This window comes from Bacillus rossius, unplaced genomic scaffold (assembly GCF_032445375.1).
Source record: "Bacillus rossius redtenbacheri isolate Brsri unplaced genomic scaffold, Brsri_v3 Brsri_v3_scf587, whole genome shotgun sequence".
Taxonomy (NCBI): domain Eukaryota; kingdom Metazoa; phylum Arthropoda; class Insecta; order Phasmatodea; family Bacillidae; genus Bacillus; species Bacillus rossius.
This window is the reverse complement of record NW_026962796.1, coordinates 7,501-22,982: the sequence shown is the minus strand read 5'-3', so window position 1 is coordinate 22,982 and position 15,482 is coordinate 7,501. Positions and strand designations below refer to the sequence as shown.

The 15,482-nt window shown below is 51.9% G+C and overlaps 1 non-coding gene across 1 annotated transcript in view; it reads left to right on the top strand.

The window, feature by feature from the left end:
- The first annotated feature begins 15,050 nt into the window (after positions 1-15,050).
- The window catches only part of LOC134545125 (small subunit ribosomal RNA), a 1,989-nt gene continuing 1,557 nt past the window's right edge, over positions 15,051-15,482 (top strand). The window contains exon 1 of the ribosomal RNA XR_010078281.1: positions 15,051-15,482. This exon is cut by the window's right edge and continues 1,557 nt beyond it. This is a non-coding gene — a ribosomal RNA (small subunit ribosomal RNA).

The following is a 15,482-nucleotide window of genomic DNA, read 5'->3' as shown; positions in this document are numbered from 1 at the left end:
GACAACAACCACGAACGCACAACAACCACGAATGAAAACAACCACGAACGGTAAACAACCACGAACGAAAACAACCACGAACGAAAACCACCTCGTTCGTGGTTGTTCGCCTTGTGGGGCGAATCGGGACATCATGCAAATAGCTGGAGACATTCTCCCGGCGATCGAGGCCTCGGCGCCCGGGAAAAATGCCCGCGCTCGGGCGTTGTGGGCACCCATTGCATGGCCCATTTTGGGTTATATAGGGGGTAGTGGTGTCCCGAGGGGGAAAAAATTAACATGTTAAATACTGCTCCCAGGCAATTGTAAAATGTCTCGGCGACGGAAGGCACCACTACCCGGCATATTTCCGCCCCTCGGACTCCGTGCGCCAGCCTGTAATAGCGAATCGGGACTTAGAAAAAATTCGAGCAGAGAGCCAGAAAATTCTCCCGGCGATGGAGGCCTCCGCGGCCGAGGAAATTGTCATTGGTGATTTTGCATGTTAAATTAACATGTGTATTAACACAGGCTTGGAGAAGCAAGCCTGCGGGACTCTGCAATACATTGAGCGGGGAGCCAGAAAATTCTGGCGGCGACCGAGGCCTCCGCGGCCGGGAGAACTCTCGGCGCTCGGGCTCCGCGTCTACACATGGGGAGCGGGCAGCCAGAAAATTCTGGCGGCGACCGAGGCCTCCGCGGCCGAGGAAATGGTCCTTGGTGATTTTACATGTTAAATTAACATGTGTATTAACACAGGCTGGGAGAAGCAAGCCTGCGGGTCGCTGCAATATATTGAGCGGGGAGCCAGAAATTTCTGGCGGCGACCGAGGCCTCCGCGGCCGGGGAAATAATCCTCGGTAATTTTACATGTTAAATTAACATGTGTATTAACACAGGCTTGGAGAAGCAAGCCTGCGGGACTCTGCAATACATTGAGCGGGGAGCCAGAAATTTCTGGCGGCGACCGAGGCCTCTGCGGCCGGGATAATAATCCTTGGTAATTTTACATGTTAAATTAACATGTGTATTAACACAGGCTGGGAGAACTAGGCATTCTGGACTTTGAAAAATTTCGAGCAGGGGCCGGAGAAATTCTCCCGGCGACCGAGGCCTCCGCGGCCGGGAGAACTCTCGGCGCTCGGGCAGCGCGTCTACCCATGGGGAGCGGGCAGCCAGAAAATTCTGGCGGCGACCGAGGCCTCCGCGGCCGAGGAAAAGGTCATTGGTAATATTACATGTTAAATTAACATGTGTATTAACACATGCTGGGAGAAGCAGGCATTCTGGACTTTGAAAAATTTCGAGCAGGGGCCGGAGAAATTCTCCCGGCGACCGAGGCCTCCGCGGCCGGGAGAACTCTCGGCGCTCGGGCTCCGCGTCTACCAATGGGGAGCGGGCAGCCAGAAAATTCTGGCGGCGACCGAGGCCTCCGCGGCCGAGGAAATGGTCCTTGTTGATTTTACATGTTAAATTAACATGTGTATTAACACAGGCTGGGAGAAGCAAGCCTGCGGGACTCTGCAATACATTGAGCGGGGAGCCAGAAAATTCTGGCGGCGACCGAGGCCTCCGCGGCCGAGGAAATGGTCCTCAATGATTTTACATGTTAAATTATCATGTGTATTAACACAGGCTGGGAGAAGCAAGCCTGCGGGACTCTGCAATACATTGAGCGGGGAGCCAGAAAATTCTGGCGGCGACCGAGGCCTCCGCGGCCGGGGAAATAATCCTCGGTAATTTTACATGTTAAATTAACATGTGTATTAACACAGGCTGGGAGAAGCAGGCATTCTGGACTTTGAAAAATTTCGAGCAGGGGCCGGAGAAATTCTCCCGGCGACCGAGGCCTCCGCGGCCGGGAGAACTTCGGCGCTCGGGCTCCGCGTGTACCCGCCGCAAGGCCCATTTTGGGTTATATAGGGGGTAGTGGTGTCTCTGGAGGGAAAAAATACACGGTAAATATTGCAGCCAGAGCCTATGGCAATCTGTTGGCGACCGAGGCCTCCACACGCCGGCAAATTTTCGGCTCTCGGACTGTGTGTATTCCACTGGAGACAGGCCTGCGGGACTCTGTAATATATTGAGCCGGGAGCCAGAAAATTCTGGCGGCGACCGAGGCCTCCGCGGCCGGGGAAATAATCCTCGGTAATTTTACATGTTAAATTAACATGTGTATTAACACAGGCTGGGAGAAGCAAGCCTGCGGGTCGCTGCAATATATTGAGCGGGGAGCCAGAAAATTCTGGCGGCGACCGAGGCCTCCGCGGCCGGGGAAATAATCCTCGGTAATTTTACATGTTAAATTAACATGTGTATTAACACAGGCTTGGAGAAGCAAGCCTGCGGGACTCTGCAATACATTGAGCGGGGAGCCAGAAAATTCTGGCGGCGACCGCGGCCTCTGCGGCCAGGGAAATAATCCTCGGTAATTTTACATGTTAAATAACCATGTGTATTAACACAGGCTGGGAGAAGCAAGCATGCGGGACTCTGCAATATATTGAGCAGGGAGCCAGAAAATTCTGGCTGCGACCGAGGCCTCTGCGGCCGAGGAAATGGTCATTGGTAATTTTACATGTTAAATTAACATGTGTTTTAACACAGGCTGGGAGATGCAGGCATTCTGGACTTAGAAAAATTTCGAGCAGGGGCCCGAGAAATTCTCCCGGCGACCGAGGCCTCTGCGGCCGGGAGAACTCTCGAAAACCACCTCGTTCGTGGTTGTTTGCCGTGCGGGGCGAATCGGGAAATCTAGCAAATAGCTGAAGACATTCTCCCGGCGATGGAGGCCTCGGCGGCCGGGAAAAACGCCCGCGCTCGGGCGTTGCGCGCCCCCTTGGCAAGGCCCATTTTGGGTTATATAGGGGGTAGTGGTGTCCCGAGGGGAAAAAATTAACATGTTAAATACTGCTCCCAGGCAATTGTAAAATGTCTCGGCGACGGAAGGCACCACTACCCGGCATATTTACGCCCCTCGGACTCCGTGCGCCAGCCTGTAATAGCGAATCGGGACTTAGAAAAAAAATTCGAGCAGGGAGCCAGAACATTTTCCCGGCGATCGAGGCCTCCGCGGCCGAGGAATTTGTCATTGGTGATTTTGCATGTTAAATTAACATGTGTATTAACACAGGCTTGGAGAAGCAAGCCTGCGGGACTCTGCAATACATTGAGCGGGCAGCCAGAAAATTCTGGCGGCGACCGTGGCCTCCGCGGCCGGGGAAATAATCCTCTGTAATTTTACATGTTAAATTAACATGTGTATTAACACAGGCTTGGAGAAGCAAGCCTGCGGGACTCTGCAATACATTGAGCGGGGAGCCAGAAATTTCTGGCGGCGACCGAGGCCTCTGCGGCCGGGATAATAATCCTTGGTAATTTTACATGTTAAATTAACATGTGTATTAACACAGGCTGGGAGAACTAGGCATTCTGGACTTTGAAAAATTTCGAGCAGGGGCCGGAGAAATTCTCCCGGCGACCGAGGCCTCCGCGGCCGGGAGAACTCTCGGCGCTCGGGCTCCGCGTCTACCCATGGGGAGCGGGCAGCCAGAAAATTCTGGCGGCGACCGAGGCCTCCGCGGCCGAGGAAAAGGTCATTGGTAATATTACATGTTAAATTAACATGTGTATTAACACATGCTGGGAGAAGCAGGCATTCTGGACTTTGAAAAATTTCGAGCAGGGGCCGGAGAAATTCTCCCGGCGACCGAGGCCTCCGCGGCCGGGAGAACTCTCGGCGCTCGGGCTCCGCGTCTACCCTTGGGGAGCGGGCAGCCAGAAAATTCTGGCGGCGACCGAGGCCTCCGCGGCCGAGGAAATGGTCCTTGGTGATTTTACATGTTAAATTAACATGTGTATTAACACAGGCTGGGAGAAGCAGGCATTCTGGACTTTGGAAAATTTCGAGCAGGGGCCGGAGAAAATCTCCCGGCGACCGAGGCCTCTGCGGCCGGGAGAACTCTCGGCGCTCGGGCTCCGGGTGTACCCGCGGCAAGGCCCATTTTGTGTTATATAGGGGGTAGTGGTGTCCCGAGGGGGAAAAAATTAACATGTTAAATACTGCTTCCAGGCAATAGGAAAATGTCTCGGCGACGGAACACACCACTACCCGGCGAATTCCCGCCCCTCGGACTCCGTGCGCCAGCTAGTAAGAGCGAATCGGGACTTGGAAAAAATTTTATCGGGGAGCCAGAAAATTCTCCCGGCGATCAAGGCAATCACCGCCGGGAGAATTTTTTCTAGCTAACCGATTGAAATTTTCAAAGTACCAATTGCCTCGAAAACAACCACGAACGTAAAACAACCACGAACGGAAAACAACCACGAACGACAACAACCACGAACGACAACAACCACGAACGACAACAACCACGAACGGAAAACAACCCCGAACGACAACAACCACGAACGCACAACAACCACGAATGAAAACAACCACGAACAGTAAACAACCACGAACGAAAACAACCACGAACGAAAACCACCTCGTTCGTGGTTGTTCGCCTTGTGGGGCGAATCGGGACATCATGCAAATAGCTGGAGACATTCTCCCGGCGATCGAGGCCTCGGCGCCCGGGAAAAATGCCCGCGCTCGGGCGTTGTGGGCACCCATTGCATGGCCCATTTTGGGTTATATAGGGGGTAGTGGTGTCCCGAGGGGGAAAAAATTAACATGTTAAATACTGCTCCCAGGCAATTGTAAAATGTCTCGGCGACGGAAGGCACCACTACCCGGCATATTTCCGCCCCTCGGACTCCGTGCGCCAGCCTGTAATAGCGAATCGGGACTTAGAAAAAATTCGAGCAGAGAGCCAGAAAATTCTCCCGGCGATGGAGGCCTCCGCGGCCGAGGAAATTGTCATTGGTGATTTTGCATGTTAAATTAACATGTGTATTAACACAGGCTTGGAGAAGCAAGCCTGCGGGACTCTGCAATACATTGAGCGGGGAGCCAGAAAATTCTGGCGGCGACCGAGGCCTCCGCGGCCGGGAGAACTCTCGGCGCTCGGGCTCCGCGTCTACACATGGGGAGCGGGCAGCCAGAAAATTCTGGCGGCGACCGAGGCCTCCGCGGCCGAGGAAATGGTCCTTGGTGATTTTACATGTTAAATTAACATGTGTATTAACACAGGCTGGGAGAAGCAAGCCTGCGGGTCGCTGCAATATATTGAGCGGGGAGCCAGAAATTTCTGGCGGCGATCGAGGCCTCCGCGGCCGGGGAAATAATCCTCGGTAATTTTACATGTTAAATTAACATGTGTATTAACACAGGCTTGGAGAAGCAAGCCTGCGGGTCTCTGCAATACATTGAGCGGGGAGCCAGAAATTTCTGGCGGCGACCGAGGCCTCTGCGGCCGGGATAATAATCCTTGGTAATTTTACATGTTAAATTAACATGTGTATTAACACAGGCTGGGAGAACTAGGCATTCTGGACTTTGAAAAATTTCGAGCAGGGGCCAGAGAAATTCTCCCGGCGACAGAGGCCTCCGCGGCCGGGAGAAATCTCGGCGCTCGGGCAGCGCGTCTACCCATGGGGAGCGGGCAGCCAGAAAATTCTGGCGGCGACCGAGGCCTCCGCGGACGAGGAAAAGGTCATTGGTAATATTACATGTTAAATTAACATGTGTATTAACACATGCTGGGAGAAGCAGGCATTCTGGACTTTGAAAAATTTCGAGCAGGGGCCGGAGAAATTCTCCCGGCGACCGAGGCCTCCGCGGCCGGGAGAACTCTCGGCGCTCGGGCTCCGCGTCTACCAATGGGGAGCGGGCAGCCAGAAAATTCTGGCGGCGACCGAGGCCTCCGCGGCCGAGGAAATGGTCCTTGTTGATTTTACATGTTAAATTAACATGTGTATTAACACAGGCTGGGAGAAGCAAGCCTGCGGGACTCTGCAATACATTGAGCGGGGAGCCAGAAAATTCTGGCGGCGACCGAGGCCTCCGCGGCCGAGGAAATGGTCCTCAATGATTTTACATGTTAAATTAACATGTGTATTAACACAGGCTGGGAGAAGCAAGCCTGCGGGACTCTGCAATACATTGAGCGGGGAGCCAGAAAATTCTGGCGGCGACCGAGGCCTCCGCGGCCGGGGAAATAATCCTCGGTAATTTTACATGTTAAATTAACATGTGTATTAACACAGGCTGGGAGAAGCAGGCATTCTGGACTTTGAAAAATTTCGAGCAGGGGCCGGAGAGAAATTCTCCCGGCGACCGAGGCCTCCGCGGCCGGGAGAACTTCGGCGCTCGGGCTCCGCGTGTACACGCCGCAAGGCCCATTTTGGGTTATATAGGGGGTAGTGGTGTCTCTGGAGGGAAAAAATACACGGTAAATATTGCAGCCAGAGCCTATGGCAATCTGTTGGCGACCGAGGCCTCCACACCCCGGCAAATTTTCGGCTCTCGGACTGTGTGTATTCCACTGGAGACAGGCCTGCGGGACTCTGTAATATATTGAGCCGGGAGCCAGAAAATTCTGGCGGCGACCGAAGCCTCCGCGGCCGGGGAAATAATCCTCGGTAATTTTACATGTTAAATTAACATGTGTATTAACACAGGCTGGGAGAAGCAAGCCTGCGGGTCGCTGCAATATATTGAGCGGGGAGCCAGAAAATTCTGGCGGCGACCGAGGCCTCCGCGGCCGGGGAAATAATCCTCGGTAATTTTACATGTTAAATTAACATGTGTATTAACACAGGCTTGGAGAAGCAAGCCTGCGGGACTCTGCAATACATTGAGCGGGGAGCCAGAAAATTCTGGCGGCGACCGCGGCCTCTGCGGCCAGGGAAATAATCCTCGGTAATTTTACATGTTAAATAACCATGTGTATTAACACAGGCTGGGAGAAGCAAGCATGCGGGACTCTGCAATATATTGAGCAGGGAGCCAGAAAATTCTGGCTGCGACCGAGGCCTCTGCGGCCGAGGAAATGGTCATTGGTAATTTTACATGTTAAATTAACATGTGTTTTAACACAGGCTGGGAGATGCAGGCATTCTGGACTTAGAAAAATTTCGAGCAGGGGCCCGAGAAATTCTCCCGGCGACCGAGGCCTCCGCGGCCGGGAGAACTCTCGAAAACCACCTCGTTCGTGGTTGTTTGCCGTGCGGGGCGAATCGGGAAATCTAGCAAATAGCTGAAGACATTCTCCCGGCGATGGAGGCCTCGGCGGCCGGGAAAAACGCCCGCGCTCGGGCGTTGCGCGCCCCCTTGGCAAGGCCCATTTTGGGTTATATAGGGGGTAGTGGTGTCCCGAGGGGAAAAAATTAACATGTTAAATACTGCTCCCAGGCAATTGTAAAATGTCTCGGCGACGGAAGGCACCACTACCCGGCATATTTACGCCCCTCGGACTCCGTGCGCCAGCCTGTAATAGCGAATCGGGACTTAGAAAAAAAATTCGAGCAGGGAGCCAGAACATTTTCCCGGCGATCGAGGCCTCCGCGGCCGAGGAATTTGTCATTGGTGATTTTGCATGTTAAATTAACATGTGTATTAACACAGGCTTGGAGAAGCAAGCCTGCGGGACTCTGCAATACATTGAGCGGGCAGCCAGAAAATTCTGGCGGCGACCGAGGCCTCCGCGGCCGGGGAAATAATCCTCTGTAATTTTACATGTTAAATTAACATGTGTATTAACACAGGCTTGGAGAAGCAAGCCTGCGGGACGCTGCAATACATTGAGCGGGGAGCCAGAAATTTCTGGCGGCGACCGAGGCCTCTGCGGCCGGGATAATAATCCTTGGTAATTTTACATGTTAAATTAACATGTGTATTAACACAGGCTGGGAGAACTAGGCATTCTAGACTTTGAAAAATTTCGAGCAGGGGCCGGAGAAATTCTCCCGGCGACCGAGGCCTCCGCGGCCGGGAGAACTCTCGGCGCTCGGGCTCCGCGTCTACCCATGGGGAGCGGGAAGCCAGAAAATTCTGGCGGCGACCGAGGCCTCCGCGGCCGAGGAAATGGTCCTTGGTGATTTTACATGTTAAATTAACATGTGTATTAACACAGGCTGGGAAAAGCAAGCCTGCGGGACTCTGCAATATATTGAGCGGGGAGCCAGAAAATTCTGGCGGCGACCGAGGCCTCCACGGCCGGGGAAATAATCCTCGGTAATTTAACATGTTAAATTAACATGTGTATTAACACAGGCTTGGAGAAGCATGCCTGCGGGACTCTGCAATACATTGAGCGGGGAGCCAGAAAATTCTGGCGGCGACCGAGGCCTCTGCGGCCGAGGAAATGGTCATTGGTAATTTTACATGTTAAATTAACATGTGTATTAACACAGGCTGGGAAAAGCAAGCCTGCGGGACTCTGCAATATATTGAGCGGGGAGCCAGAAAATTCTGGCGGCGACCGAGGCCTCCACGGCCGGGGAAATAATCCTCGGTAATTTAACATGTTAAATTAACATGTGTATTAACACAGGCTGGGAGAAGCAGGCATTCTGGACTTTGAAAAATTTCGAGCAGGGGCCGGAGAAATTCTCCCGGCGACCGAGGCCTCCGCGGCCGGGAGAACACTCGGCGCTCGGGCTCCGCGTGTACCCGCGGCAAGGCCCATGTTGGGTTATATAGGGGGTAGTGGTGTCCCGAGGGGGAAAAAATTAACATGTTAAATACAGCTTCCAGGCAATAGAAAAATGTCTCGGCGACGGAAGGCACCACTACCCGGCGAATTCCCGCCCCTCTGACTCCGTGCGCCAGCCTGTAATAGCGAATCGGGACTTAGAAAAAATTCGAGCAGGGAGCCAGACAATTCTGTCGGCGACCGAGGCCTCCGTGGCCGGGGAAATAATCCTCGGTAATTTTACATGTTAAATTAACATGTGTATTAACACAGGCTTGGAGAACCAAGCCTGCGGGACTCTGCAATACATTGAGCGGGGAGCCAGAAAATTCTGGCGGCGACCGAGGCCTCCGCGGCCGGGGAAATAATCCTCGGTAATTTTACATGTTAAATTAACATGTGTATTAACACAGGCTTGGAGAACCAAGCCTGCGGGACTCTGCAATACATTGAGAGGTGAGCCAGAAAATTCTGGCGGCGACCGAGGCCTCCGCGGCCGAGGAAATGGTCCTCGGTGATTTTACATGTTAAATTAACATGTGTATTAACACAGGCTGGGAGAAGCAAGCCTGCGGGACTCTGCAATATATTGAGCGGGGAGCCAGAAAATTCTGGCGGCGACCGAGGCCTCCACGGCCGGGGAAATAATCCTCGATAATTTAACATGTTAAATTAACATGTGTATTAACACAGGCTGGGAGAAGCAGGCATTCTGGACTTTGAAAAATTTCGAGCAGGGGCCGGAGAAATTCTCCCGGCGACCGAGGCCTCCGCGGCCGGGAGAACTTCGGCGCTCGGGCTCTGCGTGTACCCACCGCAAGGCCTATTTTGGGTTTTATAGGGGGTAGTGGTGTCTCTGGAGGGAAAAAATACACGGTAAATATTGCAGCCAGAGCCTATGGCAATCTGTTGGCGACCGAGGCCTCCACACCCCGGCAAATTTTCGGCTCTCGGACTGTGTGTATTCCACTGGAGACAGGCCTGCGGGACTCTGTAATATATTGAGCCGGGAGCCAGAAAATTCTGGCGGCGACCGAGGCCTCCGCGGCCGAGGAAAAGGTCATTGGTAAAATTACATGTTAAATTAACATGTGTATTAACACAGGCTGGGAGAAGCAGGCATTCTGGACTTAGAAAAATTTCGAGCAGGGGCCCGAGAAATTCTCCCGGCTACGAGGCCTCCGCGGCCGGGAGAACTCTCGGCGCTCGGGCTCCGCGTCTACACATGGGGAGCGGGCAGCCAGAAAATTCTGGCGGCGACCGAGGCCTCCGCGGCCGAGGAAATGGTCCTTGGTGATTTTACATGTTAAATTAACATGTGTATTAACACAGGCTGGGAGAAGCAAGCCTGCGGGTCGCTGCAATATATTGAGCGGGGAGCCAGAAATTTCTGGCGGCGACCGAGGCCTCCGCGGCCGGGGAAATAATCCTCGGTAATTTTACATGTTAAATTAACATGTGTATTAACACAGGCTTGGAGAAGCAAGCATGCGGGACTCTGCAATATATTGAGCAGGGAGCCAGAAAATTCTGGCTGCGACCGAGGCCTCTGCGGCCGAGGAAATGGTCATTGGTAATTTTACATGTTAAATTAACATGTGTTTTAACACAGGCTGGGAGATGCAGGCATTCTGGACTTAGAAAAATTTCGAGCAGGGGCCAGGGAAATTCTCCCTGCGACCGAGGCCTCCGCGGCCGGGAGAACTCTCGAAAACCACCTCGTTCGTGGTTGTTTGTCGTGCGGGGCGAATCGGGAAATCTAGCAAATAGCTGAAGACATTCTCCCGGCGATGGAGGTCTCGGCGGCCGGGAAAAACGCCCGCGCTCGGGCGTTGCGCGCCCCCTTGGCAAGGCCCATTTTGCGTTATATAGGGGGTAGTGGTGTCACGAGGGGAAAAAATTAACATGTTAAATACTGCTCCCAGGCAATTGTAAAATGTCTCGGCGACGGAAGGCACCACTACCCGGCATATTTACGCCCCTCGGACTCCGTGCGCCAGCCTGTAATAGCGAATCGGGACTTAGAAAAAAAATTCGAGCAGGGAGCCAGAACATTTTCCCGGCGATCGAGGCCTCCGCGGCCGAGGAATTTGTCATTGGTGATTTTGCATGTTAAATTAACATGTGTATTAACACAGGCTTGGAGAAGCAAGCCTGCGGGACTCTGCAATACATTGAGCGGGCAGCCAGAAAATTCTGGCGGCGACCGAGGCCTCCGCGGCCGGGGAAATAATCCTCTGTAATTTTACATGTTAAATTAACATGTGTATTAACACAGGCTTGGAGAAGCAAGCCTGCGGGACTCTGCAATACATTGAGCGGGGAGCCAGAAATTTCTGGCGGCGACCGAGGCCTCTGCGGCCGGGATAATAATCCTTGGTAATTTTACATGTTAAATTAACATGTGTATTAACACAGGCTGGGAGAACTAGGCATTCTGGACTTTGAAAAATTTCGAGCAGGGGCCGGAGAAATTCTCCCGGCGACCGAGGCCTCCGCGGCCGGGAGAACTCTCGGCGCTCGGGCTCCGCGTCTACCCATGGGGAGCGGGCAGCCAGAAAATTCTGGCGGCGACCGAGGCCTCCGCGGCCGAGGAAAAGGTCATTGGTAATATTACATGTTAAATTAACATGTGTATTAACACATGCTGGGAGAAGCAGGCATTCTGGACTTTGAAAAATTTCGAGCAGGGGCCGGAGAAATTCTCCCGGCGACCGAGGCCTCCGCGGCCGGGAGAACTCTCGGCGCTTGGGCAGCGCGTCTACCCATGGGGAGCGGGCAGCCAGAAAATTCTGGCGGTGACCGAGGCCTCCGCGGCCGAGGAAATGGTCCTTGGTGATTTTACATGTTAAATTAACATGTGTATTAACACAGGCTGGGAGAAGCAGGCATTCTGGACTTAGAAAAATTTCGAGCAGGGGCCGTTGAAATTCTCCCGGCGACCGAGGCCTCCGCGGCCGGGAGAACTCTCGGCGCTCGGGCTCCGCGTGTACACGCGTCAAGGCCCATTTTGGGTTATATAGGGTGTAGTGGTGTCTCTGGAGGGAAAAAATACACGGTAAATATTGCAGCCAGAGCCTATGGCAATCTGTTGGCGACCGAGGCCTCCACACCCCGGCAAATTTTCGGCTCTCGGACTGTGTGTATTCCACTGGAGACAGGCCTGCGGGACTGTGCAGTATATTGAGCGGGGAGCCAGGAAAATCTCCCGGCGACCGAGGCCTCCGCGGCCGAGGAAATGGTAATTGGTGGTTTTGCATGTAAAATTAACATGTGTATTAACACAAGCTGGGATGAGAGGAATTTGGCGGCGACCGAGGCCTCCTCACCCCGGCAAAATATCAGCTACCGGGCTCTGCATATTCCTACAGAAGCAGGCCTGCAGGACTCTGCAATATATTGAGCGGGAACCAGAAAATTCTGGCGGCGACCGAGGCCTCCGCGGCCGAGGAAAATTGTCATTGGTGGTTTGCATGTAAAATTAACATGTGTATTAACACAAGCTGTGACCAGAGGAATTTGGCGGCGACCGGGGCCTCCACACCCCGGCAAAATATCAGCTACCGGGCTCTGCTTATTCACATTCAAGCAGGCATTAGGGACTCTGAAAAGTTTCGGGCGGGGAGCCAGAAAATTCTCCCGGCCACAGAGCCCTCCCTCCCGAGAGTCTGTGTAAATGCCTGTTATACAGGCCCCATGAATTCCAGCCTTATAGGTTATTTTAAGTCTCCGTTCGTGGTTGTTCGTAAACAACTGCGATTCGGGATTTTGACCTATTTCCTATGATCATGTTCCCGGAAGTTAGCCAGCCTCTTTCAGTCAAAATCTCATATTTTGGGTACCTTTGTGAACCCATCGATAGGCCCATTTTGGGTATATTAGGGGGACATGCAATCGGGAAAAATTGGAATTATTTGCAATATGGAAAGAATATGTACATAAATGAAAAGGGAGTCCCCCCGAGTTTTCTCGCCCTATATATATTGCAAAAATATCCAATTAATTATTGTGGAACCTGTAGCACCTTTCTATGAAGCAGAATTAACATTACAGAACGGTTTGAATGCTACCACCTCAGTTTCTCTACAATGCATTGGATTTCAAAGAGGTGAATTACTGTGGATGGTACTGTTGTATGGCTAACAAATCGTCTGGGAAACAATGCAGAATTAAATTAAGAAGGTTGTATGTTTTCTGTTACATGGTGGAGGTGCCCTCTAGTACACAGTAAAATGTTTTGTGGACTGCAGCTCCTTGAGGAATTAATTCAGTATGGGTCTTGTAGTGGTCTGAAAGTGGATGATGAAAAAGAATGTATAATGGTATTCAGAGCACCTCGCGGTGAAGCGGACATGCTACCTCAAAATGCTTGATTGATTCATGCCCAGTTCCCCCAAGAAGCGGTACATTGAAAAAATTGATTTACTTTGTGGATGATACTAGCAAATACTATCCGCTGGGGGAAGTAAGCAGAAATTTGGTGGTCGTATGTTTGTTACATGGTAGAGGTGCTTTCTAGTACACAATGAAATGCTTGGTGTACCGCTGCTCCTTGAAGAATTAATTCCATATGGGTCTAGCCGTGGTCTTAACTGTGAACACGAAGAACTATCTAAAGTGGCCTATCTGTCTGAACTGCAATACACAAGCTGCGAGCCAATGCTATACCTTTCTCAGGTAACGAGCTCTTGTGCGGCGATTCGATTGGATGCGAAATGGTGGGGAACGCGTGTCCGGTCGTCTTAACCAAGTAATGGTTCCCCTCTGTTAACAATGAAATGTTTGATGGATCGCAGCTCCCTGAGAGACAAGTTTCAAAGGGGTTAGTCGCGGTCTTCAATCCTGGCCAAGGTGCAGTCACCATCTATAAGAGATACCTGCTTTACTGAAGGGTAGCAAGAGTTCCCTTGCCCGCATGTTGCTCCGTGGGGGTATATCAGTATAAAGGTAGAAGAAGCCATGATCGGAGCTTCGGTGGATGAGATTGGCGGAGAAGACATGTTCTTGTCTATCTGGTAGATCAGGGGGGTGGCAGCTGATCCGGAGAAAGCAAGCGGACTCCCGATGTTCCGTCGACTCCCAATGTACACTTGAAACATGCACATTTGGGTGGCGAGGGGGCGTTGTGGCCATCCGAAAACATGTCTTCATCTCTCTTATTGGTGGACCGCTGCTCCTTGAAGAATTAATTCCATATGGGTCTAGTCTTGGTGATAACTGTGAACACTAAGAACTATCTAAAGTGGCCTATCTGTCTGAACTGCAATACACTAGCTGCGAGCCAATGCTATACCTTTCTTAGGTAACGAGCTCTTGTGCGGCAATTCGATTGGATGCGAAATGGTGGGGAACGCGTGTCCTATCGTCTTAACCAAGTAATGGTTCCCCTCTGTTAACAATGAAATGTTTGATGGATCGCAGCTCCCTGAGAGACAAGTTTCAAAGGGGTTAGTCGCGGTCTTCAATCCTGGCCAAGGTGCAGTCACCATCTATAAGAGATACCTGCTTTACTGAAGGGTAGCAAGAGTTCCCTTGCCCGCATGTTGCTCCGTGGGGGTATATCAGTATAAAGGTAGAAGAAGCCATGATCGGAGCTTCGGTGGATGAGATTGGTGGAGAAGACATGTTCTTGTCTATCTGGTAGATCAGGGGGGTGGCAGCTGATCCGGAGAAAGCAAGCGGACTCCCGATGTTCCGTCGACTCCCAATGTACACTTAAAACATGCACATTTGGGTGGCGAGGGGGCGTTGTGGCCATCCGAAAACATGTCTTCATCTCTCTTATTGGTGGACCGCTGCTCCTTGAAGAATTAAATCCATATGGGTCTAGTCTTGGTGATAACTGTGAACACTAAGAACTATCTAAAGTGGCCTATCTGTCTGAACTGCAATACACTAGCTGCGAGCCAATGCTATACCTTTCTCAGGTAACGAGCTCTTGTGCGGCAATTCGATTGGATGCGAAATGGTGGGGAACGCGTGTCCTATCGTCTTAACCAAGTAATGGTTCCCCTCTGTTAACAATGAAATGTTTGATGGATCGCAGCTCCCTGAGAGACAAGTTTCAAAGGGGTTAGTCGCGGTCTTCAGCCCTGGCCAAAGGTGTTTAGAAATGAATACTTTTCGGACCAGTGGGCAAATTAGTTCACAGCGAGCCCACGGGCCAACGGTCTGCTCCCGCAGTGGGCCGCGCCCGAATGTGGGCACCGATCATATAATTTGAAATCCACTCGCCAAGTACCATGCGAGTTTCTAAGAGCGCGATATATTCGCCAGTGAAAGCCTTGGAAGTTTGGCCTCGCCTACTCCCTAGGAAAATTAATTAGAGATGGAAGGAAAGACTTTGCAATTGCAAAGCGGGTGTCGATATTGGGAAGTCGCCCCCGTACTTGTTGATACAGAAGGAAAAAAAAATGTACATCATAAGATTCGGACCCGGTGCTCTGCGGACCCGGGAGGTTCCTCCGAACGAAAAAAAAAGCTGCTAGCAGCTCCCTGGTTGATCCTGCCAGTAGTCATATGCTTGTCTCAAAGATTAAGCCATGCATGTCTAAGTGCAAGCCAAAATAAGGTGAAACCGCGAATGGCTCATTAAATCAGTTATGGTTCCTTAGATCGTACCACATGACTTGGATAACTGTGGTAATTCTAGAGCTAATACATGCTGAACTGAGTCCCGACCAGAAATGGGAGGGATGCTTTTATTAGATCAAAACCAATCGGCGTGGCTCGTCTGCGTCCGTTTGCTTTGGTGACTCTGGATAACTTTGTGCTGATCGCACGGTCTCCGTACCGGCGACGCATCTTTCAAATGTCTGCCTTATCAACTGTCGATGGTAGGTTCTGCGCCTACCATGGTTGTAACGGGTAACGGGGAATCAGGGTTCGATTCCGGAGAGGGAGCCTGAGAAACGGCTACCACAT